The sequence below is a fragment of the Globicephala melas genome, chromosome 21 (assembly GCF_963455315.2).
Source record: "Globicephala melas chromosome 21, mGloMel1.2, whole genome shotgun sequence".
Classification (NCBI taxonomy): domain Eukaryota; kingdom Metazoa; phylum Chordata; class Mammalia; order Artiodactyla; family Delphinidae; genus Globicephala; species Globicephala melas.
Window position 1 is genome coordinate 1118130 of NC_083334.1, and position 11946 is coordinate 1130075.

Genomic DNA, 11946 nt, shown 5'->3' on the forward strand with positions numbered 1-11946 from the left:
AAAATACATAAATGTGTAGGGTCTGTACAAGAAAACCTTAAAACTCTACTGAAGGACTCAGAAGAGAGTAAGAAAGCGACAAAAGCTAGTCATCATGTGAGTAAGAATATCGTCGAGTGCAAAGGGATGGATTTTCCTCAAATCTATGAATCTGACAGTAATTCAATACAAATTTAAAAGTCAACAGGATTTTTTTTACCTTGATAAAGTGATACTAAAATGTTTAGGTTAAAGGATAAGTATTCAAAAATTGCTAGAAGAATCCCTGGGGAGGAGCAATGAGCATCATCTGGTGATGTCCTTTATCATAAAATATATCCCAAATGGTACAATAAGTAAAAGAGTTTGGTACTGGAGAAGATATGATAAGAAAGATCAATGCAAATCTGGAAATAAACACAAATGCATGTAGAAATTTAGATGACATTAGTATTTGAAATAAAAGGGATAGAAACATTTGGTTAACTATTTGAAGAAAAAATAAATAAAGCTGGACCCCTATCTAATTCTTTACAGCAAATAAATCTCAAATGGGTCAAAATTTAAATATGAAAAATGGAACCATATAAATTCTAGAAGGTAAATTCATCTATAAGCTGACAAGATGTTTTTACACAGGATGCAAAATCCAGAAGACATAAAGAAGAGATTGAAAAAAATAGCCAAGAATAGTATAACTAAAATCAAAATGCAAATGAAAATCTCAGAGAAAACATGTTTAATATGCTTGAAAAAATAATGTTCCTAATTTAAAAAATATTCCAATCAAACACAAGAAAGATGATTACCACAACAGAAAAAGAGTCAAAAATTAGGAAAGCTATATTCTTGTTTAAAATTGAAGTAGCATTAGTTTATAACATTATCTAAGTTTCATGTATGCAATATTATATCAATGTTGTGATATTGCACTGCAAATCTTGAAAGATGTTACCTTTGGGGGAAACTGTGCAAAAGGTAAAGGGGATCTCTCAGTATTATTTTTATAACTGCATGTGAACCTACGTGGTCTCAAGATTAAGTTTAATTTTATAAAGGACAAAAAAACTAGGAAAGACCATATACAGGAAGAGAAAATTTCTAATACCCAAGAAACACATGAAAATAGAATCGCTTTTAGTCCAAAGGCAAATACAAAGAACTATGATAACTGATGTTGGTGAAGATGAGGACGGTAAGGAAAGTAGCTGCTCTCATCCACTGCTGACAGAACTAAAATGTGTCTAATCTTACTAGAAGGTGATTAAGAGACAGATACATATACATCTCCCGTAAGATGTTATAGAAAAACTTGAACGAACTTTTTGGCCAACCCTATATAATATATGCAAATCTTAAATAAATTCTCATGCTCTGTGACCCACTAATGCTAATTTACTTTGTGAATATAGCAGCGAAGATTTCTCAAATATAAATATATACAGAGATATGTTACAGCATTGTTGCTAATAGTGAAAAATTGGAAATAACTAAAGAGTCCATCAATGGAGAAACGTTCTGACTAACTGAATTTTGGCACGTTCGCGAGGGAGCAGCTGTTAAAAAGAATGAGGCAGATATCTGTGAGCCAATATATATCAAAATTAAGGGGGAAAAAGCAATGTGCAAGACAGTGGGTATATATGTTTCTTTTGTATAAGTAAAAAAATACTAGCCAATCATCATCCTATCTATCTCCTAGGTCAAAGGAGATAGATAGGATGGTGAAGGGGGGGCAGATACGTCAGGGTGCGGGGAAAGGCTTATGCGGTCTCCATCTTCTAAACCTCTTGGGCTTTGAGTAGGGATGGCTTGACCTCAGCTCCACCTGGCAGTCCCCCACCATGTCATCCCTTCTCTATGTGCTTTTCTCTACCCTGGTAGCACAGGGGCTGGGCGGTGAGCTTAGTGCCCGGGACTGTCCAGGCAGTGAGGAGCACATCAGAGACCCACGAGCCTGTGAGTACTTCTCTGGACCGTTCCCTCCCTTGGCCTTGAGGATGGGAAGCCACCCAGACCCACCCCTGCTCTTACTTAGCGGCATCTAAATAAGTAGAGGCATAGGTATAAATAAGTAGAACAAGGTAAGCGGACAAACAGCTGGACATAGGGGATTAATAGCCAGATAGTACAACATTCCTAGCCTTCCTATCCTATTGCTTACAGACCGCTGTTCACTCCCCCGCTCAAATACCCCATCTTGGACTAGCGCGCCACTAGGTTGTATCACACTTTAAAGCTACTCCTTACCAACCTCCCCCAGGCCCTCTTCTGCGCTCCTTGGAAATTTTTTACCCGAGTCCATTCTCACTCTTTCTAACATTACTCCTGTCAAATTCCAGGTGATCTGGATATCCACATTGATCCTTGCACAGCAAACCTAGCCTCTTAGACCTGAGCTCCGAAGTTCCTGGACTCTTTTTAACCTCTTTTACATGGTCACAATATTGACTTTTTCCATCACAAATGACTGAGATCTCAATTTTAAGCACTCCATTCTTTAGCACCGACCCCCTCCTCATCCCAGCTCATTCCCTAAAGGCCTGGAACTCCTTCTGCGACGGTGTTTACAATCTTTTGATCCTAACGCCATTCCTCTGCCTCTCACCCCTCATTTCGTACCCAGTGTAAATTCCACAACCTTATGCTGTAATCATCCCTTTGCGTATGCCGTCAACTCATTCACCCAGCTTGAGCTCCTTGATATTCCCTTGGCAGAGCTCCAACCACTGTGCCACCGACTCTGCCTGCTCTGTACCTGCCCCTGCACAACTGAGTATGGTGAGTGAATACGGTGAATGAAAGCCACGCAACCTTACGCACTGGTCTTATCCTAAATTCCTGACCACTAACCTCCATGGCACCTTCGTGCTTCTGGTTTCTCAGGTTATTTTCTCAGTCTACTCACGTTCCCTTCCATCACGATTTTATACGCTCTCCTCCACCTTCAAACCTCCACCATCCTCAGTGTCAGCGTATGCCCTTGCTTCTATTGCATTAAGACAAGCGGACAAGCTAGAAGAGATCTTCCATAAGGTCTCTCCTCATCTGCCCACCTTTCTTCGTTTGCACTTGTTGATGCCAACTTCTCTTCTCTGGACCTCCCTCCACACTTGCCTGAAGCCTGTTGCTCTCTCACCTACATACAAAGAACTCCAGTGGATCTTGCATCAGCAATTCCCCCCCCTCATTGATTGAATTGCCCTTACCAAATATAAAACATACTGTTATTGTTATTATCTCAAAGGAAACAAAACTTTCTCCCCACTTCTAACTATAGATACCATCTAATTTTTTTCTCCATTTATAGCCAGATTCCTTCAAAGAGTGATCTGTACAGATTACTTCTAATTTTTCTCTTCTCGTTCTCTTGAGCCAATGTCAATTAGATTTTCTCTCCCACCACACCACAACTGACCTAACATTGCGAATCCAATCCAATCTTCAGGTTCCTCGATATAAGCACAACATTTGCAAATGGCTTCCACATGGTTTCCAGGAAACCACTCTTTTCCGGTCTCCCCCTCTTCATTGGGTAAAAGCCTCAGACTCCTGACTTCTCGACACCGGGGCGCTTGTGTCTAAGCCCTGGGTCCTCTTTTCTTCTCTACCCACAATGGCTCCTCTAGTGATTTCACCCCGTTACGTGGCCTTAAATACCATCTATATGCTGAGAATTCCTATCTCTAACCAAGACCTAAACCACAGACTGTTGCTGTAGTTGGCCTCACATCTCAGACCCAGTCCATCACAAATTCTGACAGTGCCAGCGTCAGAATACACCTGGAATGGAAAACGACATACTGCCACTGCTTCCTCTACCTTCCTGGCTCCAGCCACCGTCATCTCTTGCCTGGATGATTACAACAGTCTTCTAACTACTGTCCCCATTTCTGTCCTTTCTCCTGCTTAGTCTAGTATCAACATAGCAACTGGGGATGTCCTTTGAAAACATACATCAGGATCACCTTATCTCTCTGTTCAAAACCATCCAATATTCCACATCCCGAAAATACAAAATCTTTTAAAAGCTTCCCACGTTACATGGATTAGAAGCTAAAACCTGCTAGTATCTCCAGCTCTGTGACTCTCCGATGCTCTTCCGCTCTCCTGCCCGTCCCAGCTCTCTTAGTTCCTTTTCACTGCTTTCCTCCACCCGGGAGGGCTTTCCTCAAAGCCTTTGCGTGTGCTGTTTCTCCTGCCTGGAGCTCTTTCCCAACGACCCACTGGGTTCCTTCTCTCCTCCTTCAAGTCTTTGCTTAACTATCACTTTCTCAATAAGACCTTCAAGTCATCCTTCCTTGTTTTACTTTTTCCATACTATTACTTCTCTCTCTCTCTCTCTGTCTCACACACACACACACACACACACACACACACTCACACACATACACACAGTCTTATTTATTCTGTTTATAGTCTGTTTCTCCCCACAAGAATGTAAGACCCATGAAGGCCAGAATTTTTAAAAATTTGTTTTGCTTCCTGTTACACCCTAGCACCAAAAATAGTGCTTGATATGTAAGAAACTCTGAATAACTATTTGTTGAGTGAATGCATAAATGATAGGTAGATATTTAAAGGGATATGAATTTCTGTGGAAGAAAAATTATAACTAGTAATTATTTGAGGGGAAATAATTTTTTTAAATGTACTTTTTTTCCCTAATCATGTACATCATTAGTTTTTGTTATTTAAAATTTTAACAAAAATGATATTAGCATGGATATTACAGGATGTTGTAGGATATTTGTTGGTTTTTTCAAAAAACAAGGTAACAAATTTTATTAATAAATCTTCAAGATCTTTAAAATTGTTATTAAAGTTACAAGAAATTAACCCAGAGATCAAACAGTAGAATAATGAATTGCCCAGCTAACTGAATAGTCCCGCATCTAAAGAGTTATATAAATTCCAAATGAAGACATAGTATAAGAAACCTTTCAGGTGATTGAAGCAAGTGACTGAAGCAGTACGTATATAAGTGATCTGTTTCAAAGACCAGAGAAACATTTACCGAGGATTTTTGGACACTGCAATGGTAGAGGGTGACCAGCATGTCTTTTGCTATGTTCATTCATGTACTGGCTAGTAACAGTATGCTTGTGATGAGATGTAGGAATTGGAATCGTGGATCTGATGGTCCATGTTCAGAAACAGAACAGAGTAAGAACTGATTTGATTAGCGTGAGTGATAGGCTATTATGTTAATGGCTCCATTCCAGGCAGCGTGGCCCCGGACATCTCAGTGCTGACTGGGCTCCGTCTCATAATAACTTACGACTTTCTGTCAGGCACCAGCACTTTGATTATCCAACATATATGAAGACAAAAGCTGATACTAATTCAGGTACCTTTGAGCAATCTGAATCCAAAGGTATGTTCCACACAGTACGATGAAAGAATGTTGAGTTTTTGTTAACTGCATGAAAAATATGTGAATTCAAGTAGAATTTTCTGCCAATTTATGAACATATGGTTACTTTCTACTAATAAATATTTCTAGGGGTATGAGACTAACGAAGCACACAGTGATACTGCCTTTTCATCATTATTAAAGATATAAACTCTCAAGAGATATGAAGAGATGTAGGTCATTCCATGCATAATTTCATACAAAGCCACTTCAACTAGCAAACCTTGCTCAGTACATAATAGGTGATGAAGGAATGTGGTCTGAACACATAATAGCAGAAAATCAAAATGAACACTTAGGATTTTTGAGGGCCATGTTTCCTGCTCCTTCCACCTAAATAATTTTTTTAATAGATAATGCTCTATTACTTATATTTCCATGGCCTTGATACACTGTGTTTGGGTCCTGCTAGCCACCCAATAATAAAAGGATCTAAGTAAAGGAGCTAGTCCATTTTTATTCCATTTCAGTCCTAGCGAGATAGTCTTGATGCTAAAAGCATTTTATATTTTTTACGAGATGATCAGCTCAAGATTTTCTGATCTCCCTCAATTTTTCTCCACTTCAGGTTTTCTCACAGATAATAATAAAGCCATTTTGATAGAAATGTAGCCATCTTACGATTTTCTTTTTAAGTAGAGCGTCATATTTTTCACAATTTGAAACAGCAGGCACAGCAAAGTGCACTGCAGTGGAAAGAGAAGAAGTGTGAGAGCAACACGTTCTCCTGAATTTTCAGGAATCCAAAGTCCTAAAAGAATTCTTTTTGATTTTTGCTGCTAGGACACGGTAGTTCCCTAAATACTTCTGAATCTAACCCTGTTTCCCTCTATCACTTTCTTCTCTATTTCGGCCAGTACTGATTTTTTGGAATGTTTGGGCTCTGTATTTTACTTATTACTTCTAAAACTTACTGCAGTGGTTCTATTGTTTGGAATTTTTTTCCTTTTGTTCTCACTGTTTGCTTTTCCACTTCTATTCATTTTGACGTATAACCATTAGGCTTAAACATTCCTCAATCTAGTTTTCTTTGTGGTCTTCATCCCTTTACTCTCACCTTTTAAAATTTTACAAAGTAAAACTCAAGCTCTATTTGTATTTTGTCTGAATAATACATATATTTTAATGATATATTTTAAGTAAATAATTTAATATCCCATATTATTCATATATCCTTGACAAAAGTTGAAACACTGTTTTTTCACAATTTTTGAAAGAGTTAAAAATCTGTGAATAAAACTTTCAGATATAAATGAAGACATCTAATATGGTGTAATCATCTTCAATTTTAGCAAATAGCCCTGTGCTTGAATTTTATTTTAGACCATTAAACCACCTAGATTATATCAAATGGTTTTTAGATATTGTGAAAGTGAGACCCTCAGAATACCTCTAAATTTCTTTCAGAATGAAATAAACATAAAAGAAATATTTCAGTATGGTCTTTAGGTGTGTTTACAGTTAGGTACATTTCCGAAAACTAAACTCAAGGACTAGGATTGGATTTGATTTCAAACAATCCCTCCGTAGCATATGTGCTGGTTGCTATGCAACACAATTTAATACCAACAAATGATGCCAAGTGATTTTTGCATACTATAATTGGCTTGTAAGTTTTGCGGCTTGAAAATTGCGAAGAGAGGTGGTTATTTAAATTTCAATGGCTATGTTAAAATGCTACTTTTTTAATTAAAAAAAAAAAACAACTATAATACAAAACCTACATCTTAAAACTGAAGAAAAGACCTGACTTCTGTGATAATAAATGTGCAACAGTCTGGAAAGTTTCTCTTTCACTCTTTGGGAAAGCAAAGAACATATTTCAATAACTTTTTCCGCTGGTCTACTCACCTAGCTTCTCTGATGAGTTGGCTGTAGGAAGCCTGTGTAGAGGCAGGGCTCAATTAGTGTAATTTATGTATCCTCGGACGTCAATCATTCCTGTTGAGAGGTGGGACTCCTAAGCTCTCAGTGCATTAATTAAGAGCTTATCTCAGCAGAGCCATCTTTCTACCTAAGGACCAAAAAGAAAGTTTTAATTAGATTTTTAAAAGCAAGTATGTCATCTATGAAAGCAAGTATAGTTCTTTAGTTAGTCTGTGAGGCCACAACTGGAAAAGAATATTGCAAACCATACAAAGGGCGCCTGTTTTCAATCATCTGTGATGTTATAAGTAGGTGGGGAGCGTCAATCTCCAACACCGGCTTCCGTCCTTGGACCACCACCTCCTGTAAATAACTGAAGCTTTGACTACGTTGTTTCATTGCCAACATAATTACTGGACCCTTGTCTAATTATTGATGCAGAGCTGATGCTGATGAAGTGCAATTACAACGTTGAGGACAGACAGTATTTTTCTCTGATGGCTGACTTTTTGTTCCAGGCTAGCTTCTGACTGAATATGCAATGGGCCACACAATGCAAGTTCAGCAAAAGGGAGTGAGGGAACTTGCACAACACATCAGTTTCATGGGTTCAGTGATGGAGTGAGTGTGCTGTTGCTGGCTAACCTAAAAACACAGGGACTCAAGAGAGGTAAAAACTTAGCTAGGCTCATTGGTGTCAGCTGCTTGAGAGGTTGTTCTACTGGAATGGCTTGTGTGAGGCCATCAAACACACTCCTTAGGGCTCACTTGGGAAATAATAGATACATTATTGATTAAAATATTTATAAATTAAGGGAGGGAAACAAATTTTAAAAGCCAGTTCAGATTCTAGAAGGGAAATATATCTACTAATAGCTATTAACCCCTCCCCCTCCATAATTAAGGGGGGGTCGGGATGCATGCTTAGGAGAACAAACACAAACGCGTCTGCCAATGTCAAGGAAAAAGGAAATAGTGAAAACAAAAGGAAGAAAAAATACTGAACAATAGGAACACTGCAATAAGTTGTAGAAATAATGAATAAAGGACCAAACCTAAACTTTCAGAAAAATCAGCACTGAAAACAGTAGCAATGCAAAATTTCTCTTTTCGGAAAAGTTACAGGCAAGGGGGACATATAAACCCAAGCACAGTGAGCACAAAATAAACAACGTGGTGATTACAAGGGTGTTTCTGACAGCCGGACTAGCAGCATGGACAGATGCTTCGGAGAGCAAGACTAGCTCTGTTCCAGGGTCCCTGTTGCTATGATATTTCATTTTGTTTTTCTAAGGGAAGGTGTCTAGGAAATCCAGTTACTGTATAGCCTATAAATTTACCCCCCAAGTAGCATACTTGACATGCACTGAATAACAGCCGCAAAGCTGACAAAAGAAACTATAGACTTTACAGGTATGTGGTTTGTGCCGTATGTTTCTAAATGATAGTGTACGATGAAAACATTACTATACAGACACTTTGTCAGAAGAATAAAGTTGGAAGGTTGTAACCCATCATTTATGCTAATGTCCATAGATATTTTGCAGTCCTTTCTCCACTCTTTCCCTCACATGTTTTCCCAGATATTTTGCCTCATGTATGGTACTGTATAATGGTTATTGCACAATGCATTCAGTAGTACTCCCCAGATACAATTTGGTAATTGTGCTGGTTACACCAATCGTGTGTGCCTGATAAATTTATGTAATACAAACATCCTGCCTTGGAATACCTATCTTGTGTCCTTCAATGCGTCTTTTTTTTGCATTTAAGCCAGGGTATATTACAACGTCCAATGACCTCCTGAGCATCTTATACTCAAGGATGTCTAAATGGTAATATTCATACATACAGTTTTATGTTTTATGATTGTGTGAAATTTGTTTGCCGCAGGAATCTCTTTGTTTCCAATGTTTAAATTATGTTTATGATAGACTGAGGGCAGAACACGGTGAAATGATCAGATATTTAGTGCAGTTGTTTTCAAAGGAGGAAAACATCAGGATGTGCCTTGCCATGGGTTGCCAGCCTTTTTTTTTTTTTTCCTGAAGAAGTCTGGGAATCTGAAGGCTGCTCCCAGTGACAGTGACCAGGGTCATTGCTATACATTCCCCGTCAGTTCCTATGGGCCATGTTTCTCAATTAAGAACGTGACAGAAGGAATAGGCTTCAGAGCAGGCAGTAAATTTGGGGGCTTTTAGTCAAATATACGAATTTTCTCACTGCTTAATTTGCAGCTGCAAAAGGACCTAACTTTAGGATTTGGAGTAAAAGTTAAGTCTTTTCCTGAATGAAAATTTCCTTGTTATTTTATACAACATTTTCTCAACTTAATGAGACCTTTTGAGTCAGCTAAAGTAGAAGGCCAGCTGGAATTACAGCTGGAACAATGTATCCGATATATTATACCCTTTGTGATTTGCTCTGAAATTGATTGCAGTGTTGCCATGGCATCCCAAGGGAGAAGCCCTGGTCTGTGTTTGGAGAATGGCAACTGGTGGGAGACCTGGGTTCATCTTCTGCCCTGCCTGTACCACAGGAAATTGCATCATTTCTCAAAGATTCTGTTTATGATGCTACCAGACCCGTGCCTTAACCCAAGACTCTCATCTCCTCAGAAAGTGATTCTCTGTTCCTAGCTACATGCTTCCATGATGACAGCTGTAGGGCAAGGAAGTCTATGACCTTGTTTCTTCTCCTAAGGCTTTGGTAAGCCTCCCCTAGGTCCTGGCAATCTGGCAGGGGTCACTGACGTTTATCAATTTGATGAACTGGGGGCTGATAAAAAAAAAAAAAAGTGAGCGCTTGTAGTGACATCTCAGAGCCTCGATCTGTTTCAATTTAAATTTTAATTTATTCACTATCTAAGGGTAGCATAGCTGGGATTGGTATTATTGTTTCTTAAATGGTATTTGAGTGTATATGCTCACATGAAGCTATGTGGCTCAGAAAACAAAGACTTAGAATGTACTTACTCAGAATAGTTTTTACCAGATGGACCAGTAAATTCTTTTGAACATTTAGCTAATTCCTTCAGTGAAATCAGTCACACTAGCATATATTAATTTGCCACATTTTCTATACTCGTGGGACTTGTATCCAAAGGCAAACTATAATGAAGCTGTAGATAAAATGACCCAGTTTTGTGTTGTCTTATTACTAGTGATTAAGTGTGAAAGAGTAGGATTTACTGTCTGACCTCCTCTATTCTTTTTGAGAAATTATATTAGAAGGAATAAAAATTCCTTTTTTAAATATATTGTGAGAAAAAAGAGAGACATTACAATGGAACATTGGGTTCAAATACACAGGTATCATTAGCAGTATAACCTGGGACTTTCAGTAGCCTTGAAATGATGAAAACACCAACTTTGAATCTATTTTATAATTGAGATTCGCAATTGTGAAATGATTAGAGATTTTCATGTTTCTGTTAATGAGATTTAATACAGAAAACTTTACCGATACTAATTCAATCTAGTAATGCCAAAGAAAGACAAACCAAGTCTAGTGTCTCAGAATGTGTAGGTTTGGGGAACAAGACAGAATATTCTGCAAAGTCTACTCATTTAGACAGATTGTTTCCCCTAAGCTGGGTGGGTTACCATTCTTTTACCTTTGGCATTTTATTATTCAGTTTAATGCTGAAATATTTTATTGTACCTGAACCTAGAGGTTTTCCACTTTAACGTATTTATAAGAAAATAATAAATAAATGAAGATTTAGTCCAGTCCTGATGTCAGGATTGTAGTAAGTTTCATTTTTTTTTTTTCAGATTTCCCCAGTTTTATTTACGTGTCTGTATGTTAAGTAGTACACAATTTTTTTTTTTTTTTTTAAAAACCCACTTTTCCCAATTCTGACTGAGGAAAAGTGATTAGTTTGTAGCTACTTTCTTGACATTTGAATTGTTTGGGAGAGAACAGTCCTCAAGTTTTCTGGGCATTAGGTTATATAAGTGATGTCAAGTACTATCTTCTTGTACTGAATGTCTCAGTTACCAAATTTTTTTCTTGTAACTCTTCTTCAAGTTTAACAATAATTGGGCGGAGGGGCAAAAATTAATGTACTTCATTGAGAACCTGTTCTAATGTAATTTTTGAATTAAAGATCAATCTTTCATAATAACAAATCTGGCAGTTAGTGAAACTATTCAAACGCTTTAGGGGTAAAGTATTGTGGTGAAAACAGTAGGGGAAATGCATATTTCTTTATTTATTTTTAAACAATGTTTTCTTGTTTACCCTGCTTTTTGTATTTTCATGTAGATTCTATATGTGGGCATATTAGCATATGTTACCCAGACGTGTTAATTGCATCTTTATTAAGTCAACTGATTTTCTTTCAAAGAAGATTGAGAGTAGAGAACGTTTTAATACTTAACAAATATTCAGTAGTTCCAATAATCTTGTAAATGTCATGACATTTGGAGAGCTTCACTTTCATCAGGCCATTTCCTTAAAATTCCTGTAGAAACTATACATAGGATATTTTTAAGAGAGTTTTTGGCTATTCTATAGTCCATGTCTATTCTCTACCAATAATCAAGACTTATGTCTCCTATTCTCATATTCTCAATAACCCTAAGCAAAGGAGAAAAATAATGGACTTTTTTTCAGTCATCTAAAAACTCTTGAGACTTAGGATCACATTTAACCAGTTATACTTTCACATAAAATATGAA

At 37.6% G+C, this 11946-nt stretch overlaps 1 long non-coding RNA gene across 1 annotated transcript in view; it reads right to left on the bottom strand.

The window, feature by feature from the left end:
• The window catches only part of LOC132594388 (uncharacterized), a 283100-nt gene extending 275714 nt beyond the window's left edge, over nucleotides 1–7386 (bottom strand). Inside the window, exon 1 of the long non-coding RNA XR_009560536.1 lies at nucleotides 7247–7386. This is a non-coding gene — a long non-coding RNA (uncharacterized lncRNA). The remainder of the gene's footprint in view (nucleotides 1–7246) is intronic.
• Between the last annotated feature and the right edge of the window lie 4560 nt (nucleotides 7387–11946).